The sequence below is a fragment of the Lasioglossum baleicum genome, chromosome 1 (assembly GCF_051020765.1).
Source record: "Lasioglossum baleicum chromosome 1, iyLasBale1, whole genome shotgun sequence".
In the NCBI taxonomy this organism is placed as follows: Eukaryota; Metazoa; Arthropoda; class Insecta; order Hymenoptera; family Halictidae; genus Lasioglossum; species Lasioglossum baleicum.
In genome coordinates this window covers 5,481,283-5,488,766 of record NC_134929.1, presented here as the reverse complement: position 1 = coordinate 5,488,766, position 7,484 = coordinate 5,481,283, and positions in this window count along the sequence as shown.

Here is a 7,484-nt window from a genome sequence, read left to right as displayed (position 1 = left end):
CTTTTATCTTGAGAAACCCCCCTGTGAAGTTTGCATGGTCGACGTTTTCTTCGAACCAGAAAGCAAAATATCTTCGCCCGACATGTGTTGTCACCAGTGGCGCTCACCACCAGAACGGTCGTTCGCCGCTCCGTATCCCGTCGCTGCGCCGTGTCCCGTCCCGAGCGCCACTGGCGGAAACTCATGTCGCGCGAAGATATTTTGCTTTCTGGTTCGAAAAAAACGCTGAACATGCAAACTTCACAGGGGGGTTTCTCAAGATAAAAGTCTGCTCTTTCGCGTAGTATAGTTCAATTTTTCGCTGGACCCTTATTTTTTGAGATAAATTCGAAAATATCCGCAAAAATTGGTGCAAAAGTGGTGCATCTCCGTCTTTAATCATTGTTTAAACATGTTTAAACAATCATAATGTATTAATATTGGATATCACTGTATTCGGGAAAGTCTACAGAATCTTTTGCTGTAAAGAACAATTCGATATCTTTTATAATAACATTGCAATATTTGTTTAAAGTTGAAAAATATGTCTTTTTTTTAAACTCCATTTTCTCAAAAACTGGACGTATAGGGAAAAAATTAAAACCAGATTCGGAATCAGCGCGGAAAACTCTACAAGAATCGCATAGTGGGAATCGAAATACTTTTTGGCTGTTGGACAGTGTAATCAGCGTTGCCACTTAGAGGGACAGTCTTTGAATATTTGACATTGATCAAGACTGGGTCATACTTGTGACTACAAAACTCTATCTCATCAAATTTATCCGTGAATTTTACCCCAGATCCTTGTGATGATTGTACGCTCTTTTTGAATCTAGAAAGCGGCTCCTCTAGTCCTTTGGCAATTAACTTGTGTTACGACCCGAGTCGGGAATGGTCCGACGGAATGGAGCGGGCCGGACGGGGACGTAACCGAGTAATTTATTAAGACGATCTTACATCCACGTGGCGCGTAACGTCCACCTCTGATCAGGGACCCGATACCGGTGTCTGTTGTTGAAAAGGGCGAAGCGGGAATAAATGCGAACCGAGACGGACGTCGTCCGTCGTGAACACCGTGTAGAACTAACACACGTCGCGGCAGAAGTGACGGTTCCCAGTGGTCGAAGTGTCACTACGTGGGTGTGTGCAACTCGTCCGAACGCGTGGGTTTGCTCGATTCGTGGCAGGATATTTCGATCGAAGGGAATTAGTGTTCTCTCGGTACCGAGCACCCTCTGGGCTCAGACATACGCGATTGAAACACCAATTTTTGGGTTAGAAGAATGAACATAGGAGGTCTAAGGAATTTGAGGAACAGGTCGGAGTCGAACAACCCGATGAACCACCACACGCACACACACTTTTTCGCGATCACTTTAACCGGTCACTGGGAACGACACTTTAGAAGTACCAAGCTTCTACCGGCGCGACGGGGCATGGAAGATATCGAGGAGCAAGGCGTTGCTGAATAAAGCTGCGAATAATAGGTTTAGACAAACAAAATATAATGAACCAGAATAGATACAGCAGTGATTTGCAAGCAGAACTCGTGAAACAAAATTTGGCGACGGCTTGCGAGCAAGCTCGAACGAAATATATATGACGCTGCAATATATAAAAGAAAACGCAAGAAGGTTGCGAGCGAGCTCGTACCAAACGAAATAGCAATGGATAACAATCAGTAATTCACGAGCGAGCTCGTACAAGCAAAATAGCACAGAATAGCAATTATAAATTTGAATAATAGTGCGAGCAAGCTCGTACAAACAAAATGGCACAAAATAGCAATTATAAATTTGAATAATAACGCGAGCAAGCTCGTATAAACAAAATAGCACAAAAATAGCAATTATAATTTTGAATAATAGTGCGAGCAAGCTCGTACAAACAACATAGCACAAAATAGCAATTATAAATTTAAATAATAACGCGAGCAAGCTCGTATAAACAAAATGGCACAAAATAACAATTATAGATTTGAATAATAACGCGAGCAAGCTCGTATAAACAAAATAATAGTAATGGTTTACGAGTAACCTCGTACAACAAAATAGCCAAGAATAATATCTGTAAATATGTGATAATAATCTACGAGCAAGCTCGAATAACAATTTGGAACCAAATAATATATGAATATAATGAAATAGTTGAAATGGTAAGGAGCAATACGACCTGAGTATTGTGAACGATCTGAAACAGAGTCCGAAAACGCGAGAAAAGACAGAACTGAACTGGATTGAAGACGCAAGAGAACTGAATAGTGAGAATTCCGAAACTGGAAGAGAGCGATTCGCGCGATTTCGCCTTATTTATAATGAGAGCGCGGACCATAGGGATTCGGTGAACCGTGAAGACCTTTGTCTAAATCGTACGAGGTACGGACGAATATGTTGTCGTCAATGTATACTTTTCGCTGTTTGAACGAGACGACGGTTTAGGTGTACGTACACCTGTACTCGCGGTTGCCATGCTGGCGTTCGCTTGTACCGGTGGCTATTGCGTCTTTTCCGATTCCCTACGTTCGCGCTCGCGGGGATATGTATATACATATACGCGTAAGATACATATATATACATATCATTGTACACGAATTTTAACCGCGATTTTCGATTTGAACTTGTGAAGGGGATATATATACATTTACATATATGTATGAACAACGAGGATTTGCTCGTTCGAGCAAATCCAACGCAACACGTCGGTACGACGTTATACTTGATTATGGACGAAGGGCCCATTATGATGGTATTATCTCCATCTGACAATTGGGTCAGCACCATTAGTTCTATTATTTTCTCAGAATCAAGTCCTCCATCCTCTCTTACACGGTACTTCAACCTGCCAACAGTCTCTGCTAGCTCTTCTATTGGTATGCCAGTTGCATCACTAATGGCTATTATTGTGTTAGCAGCAACCAGTAAAGTATTGTAACGAAGTCTCTATTTCGCTAAATAAATGGACACACTTTCAATAACCGTAATACGCTACTTTTCGGAGGAAGGCAACTTATCTCTGGCTAAATCGCTTTTATCGCCTTTGACGTCTTCAACGTCCGCTCTCTCTCGTGTTTGTCTTTCGACTCTCAATCGTTCCAGCGTCGTTTTCCTAACGACGCTGTAACCAACCTGAATCTTCCAACAATTCTATACAACGGGTATACCGACAGACGCGTAACATTAGTATGCCGGTAGACCCGTAACACTTCCCCCCCTCCTCCAAAAAAAAAAAAAAACGAACTTTATTCAAAAATAAAATAAAAATGACCTGTGATTTTGTAGGAGCAAAAATAATGAAACAAACACCGTGGACCCTCCAAAATCACCAACTAACCCGGCATTTGCCCGACGCTCCAGGGAAAACCACGGCTTAAAAACCTGGAGTGGTTAGCGGCCGAAATACAACAATATCAATTAACAATTAGTAACTTCAAAATAACAACAATATTATAATTCTAATGTATGCGGTCTTCAATTTCTCCCTCCACAACTTGCTTTTCCTTTTCTTTTCTTGTACTCCTGCAAATTAGTAGACCAGCGATTCCTAGCAAACCAGGAATAACGTTAGCATCTTCGAAAACTAAGGCTTATTATTGATTTTTTTAATAATAATTTCTACTACTACTACTTATCATTGAACTTCGCAAGTCTATTAACATGCACTACTTTAAATTTCTGTTTATTCTTCTTAATCCTATAGACAACATCACTCAATTTTGTGTTAATAACATACGGTCCATCCCAATGACATTGAAGTTTAGGGCACTTCCCTTTTACTCTGAGAGGCTGATATAACCATACCAAATCCCCTTCCCGAAAAGATTTCTCCACTACTTTAGAATCATATTGCTGTTTCATTTTAAACGAAGAAATTTCTTGTTGCTTTCTAACGAATTTGTGAATAGTATCCATTTTATCTCTCAAATCTAAATTGAAATCACAATACAAAACATTCCTAATTGGAAGACTTCCGCGCAACAAATCCAATGGCAAACAAATTTCTCGACCGTATAACATCATTGATGGACTTAATTTTAAACTTTCATGCTGAGCAGACCTATACGCTAGAAGAAAAAGAGGGACTAACTCGTCCCAATCCCTTTGATGCTTAGACACAAACATTGAAAGATATTGAAGAATTGTCCTATTTAACCTTTCTACAAGACCATCCGATTGTGGATGTAAAGGAGTCGTTCTAGTTTTCTTAGTGCCCAACAAAATCATTAGTTCTTTAAAAATATTTGATTCAAAAGTTCGGCCTTGATCAGAATGAATTTCTTGAGGAACTCCGTGACGACTTACAATATCCTTAATTAACGCATTAGCTACGGTTTTAGCCTGAAAATTTGGTAAAGGTATTACTTCTGGCGACCTAAGATGTCTAAAGCTATTCTCTCGAAAGGAGAACCTACATTGTAAATTTGCAACAATCCCTTGCCACGATTAGCCGTGCCTTTCCTGGAGATACAAACCTCACAACGATTACACCATTTTTCTACATCCTTAATACAATTAACCCAATAAAAACGTTCCCTGATCCGAGAAACTGTTTTATTGATGCCGAAATGTCCCCCAGCAGTCGAATCATGAGCCTCACGAAGAACTGCGTCTTTCTTTTCTCTCGGTACCACTAATTGCCAAACTATCTTTTTTCCCTCCGCAGATTCCCACTTTTTGAATAAAAGACCATCTCGAATCTCTAAAGATTCCCACAATGAGAAATAAAATTTAACCTCCGGTGACGTAGCCGTCAAAACTTCTTTAGGCGGCTTTTTTCCAAACAGTTTACTTTTAAAAACCAATTCTAAGTGTGGATCATTCCTCTGAGAACTCTCCCAATCCTGCGTTTCAAACAAAGAACACTGAGTACGAAGGATTGGAATTTCTTCAACCTCCTGACAATGTTCGTCCCTACTTTCTGCATTTGAACAACGCCTACAATTATCTGTCCAACAAGGCCTTCTAGATAACGCATCAGCATTGGAATGTAATTTACCACTCCGATAACAAATCGTGAAATCGTATTGTTGAAGTCTTTCTAACCATCTGGCTATCTGACCCTCAGGGTTTTTAAACGAAAGTAACCACGATAACGCCGCATGATCTGTACGTACTGTAAATTTCCTTCCATACAAGTAATGATGAAAATGCTCTATAGCTTTAATTATCGCCAACAACTCCCTTCGGGTAATGCAATAGTTTTTTTCTGATTTGTTTAGAGATTTATTAAAATAAGCAACCACTCTCTCTTCACCATCCTGAACCTGCAGTAAAACCGCCCCTATACCGACATTCGAAGCATCCGTATCTAACAGGAATGGATCACTGTGCGAAGGATAAGCTAAAATCGGTGTTGAAGTTAAACAAATTTTTAACTCTTCAAAAGCTTTCTCCGCTTTCTCTGACCAAACAAAACTTTTATTTTCCGTCAAGTCAAAAAGCGGCCTTGCAACAGTGGCATAATTCTTTACAAACCGCGAAAAATAAGTACACAACCCTAAAAAGCTTTTCATTTCCGACTTATTCCTCGGTCTAGGCCACTCTCTGATCGTGGAAATTTTCTCCGGATTCGTTTTAACACCTTCCCTAGAAACAATGTGCCCTAAGTATTTCACCTCTGCTTGAAAAAAAGAACATTTTTGAGGAGCCACAAGAAGACCTGCTACGCGTAGTTTATCAAATACCAAATGCAAATTTTGCAGTTCCTCTTCGAACGTCTTCCCAAAAATGATAATATCGTCTAGATAAACGAGACACTTTCGCCAAGTCAAATCTCCCAAAACATTTTCCATTAACCTCTCAAACGTAGCTGGAGCATTACACAACCCAAACGGCATCACCCTAAACTGCCATAACCCTTCGCCTACTGAAAACGCAGTCTTTTCGCGATCCCTCTCATCCATCTCGATCTGCCAATAACCACTCTGCAGGTCCAAAACCGTAAACCACGAAGATCCCGCAATCGCATCCAGAGTATCGTCAATCCGAGGTAAGGGATATGAATCTTTCTTCGTTATGTTGTTTAGCTGGCGATAATCTATACAAAACCTTGTCGAACCATCTTTCTTTTTAACTAAAACCACCGGCGACATCCAAGAGCTAACCGATTTTTCAATCACCCCCTGGTTTTCCATGTCCGCAATTAACTGCCGTACTTCGTCCTTTCGCTGAACGGGAACCCTACGGGGAGCTTGTTTAATAGGTGCGTGACCTCCCGTATCTATTCGATGCTTCACTACCTTGCACTTTCCCAACTGCTTTTTATCTTTTGCGAAGACGTCTTGAAATGAAATTAGAAAATTCCTAAAGTCTTCCTTCTCACTCTGGCCCAGGAGTACGGAATTTTCTTCCAAAATCGGAAACAAAAACTCTGGCAAAACCCGGTCTTCAGAATCCCCTGCAATGCCTTCGCCACTTTCCGAAGACCAAGCATCGATAGAACAATCATTAAACCAAATTTTGTCTACTCCGGCAATATGCAAACAGTTATTCTCCAAATCGACCGAACACCTATATCTTGACAGAAAATCCAGCCCTAAAATGCAATCTTCCTCGATATCGACAACGAGAAACCTATGCCGAACGCGTAGTTTTCCAAGCTCAACAAAAGTGCTACGCTCCCCGAAAATCTGAACCCTCTCTCCTGTAACGGATCTAAGATGTATTTCGCCTGACATTGAGCAACAACCCTCAACTGACGTCCCCTTTAGGAGTGAAACTCGCGAACCGGTATCGACAATGAACTTTCGGGAATGATCATCCAGAAGGCCCATGACGCTAACACCAGACTCGACCGCGACGTTATTAACCGAAGAAATTCGACAGAGGGTATTTTCTTGTATTTGATCGTTTGCAACCCTCTTTACAACGATCCCTTCTGGTTTCCCGAAGCGTTAGTCTTATTCAAAGAACAATTTGAAGAAATATGACCAATTTTTCCGCATTTCCAGCAAGTCAAAGGTCTGCTAAAGTCACGTGGCTGTCCCCCGTATGGACGAAAACGGCGCGTGTCCATCCTCGCACTCTCCTGCATAGGCTGCTGGGACCTCCAAGAGTCCTGAAAATTTAGAGCTTCCACCCTCACCGCGATCGCGAGTGTCTCATCCAGTGTGGAACAATTCATCGAAGCAAGAGTAACATCTCTCTTGAGATTGTGGTCCCCGATCGCCTCGAGGAACCTCTGATGCGCTTGTTTATCGCGAAATTCCGGTGTCGCGTCAGGGAAAGCCGAATGGGAAAGAAAACAAATTTGGTTAGCCAAAGCCCGAAGAGACTCTCCCCTACGTTGTCTATAATTAAAGAACCTAAACCGGTCTAGCTGAGCCAAGTGCTCATTGCCATATTGAATATTTAATCGAGAAACAAGCGCGTCAAAGTCGGTACGTTTCGATTCCTCGAGACACGACAGGGCCGTAAGGGCCTCACCCTCAAGAGAGTCTACGAGGGCCAGACTCTTAGTAGTATCATCCCAGTTATTAATCTTTGCCAGGGTAAGAAACTGTGTCAAGT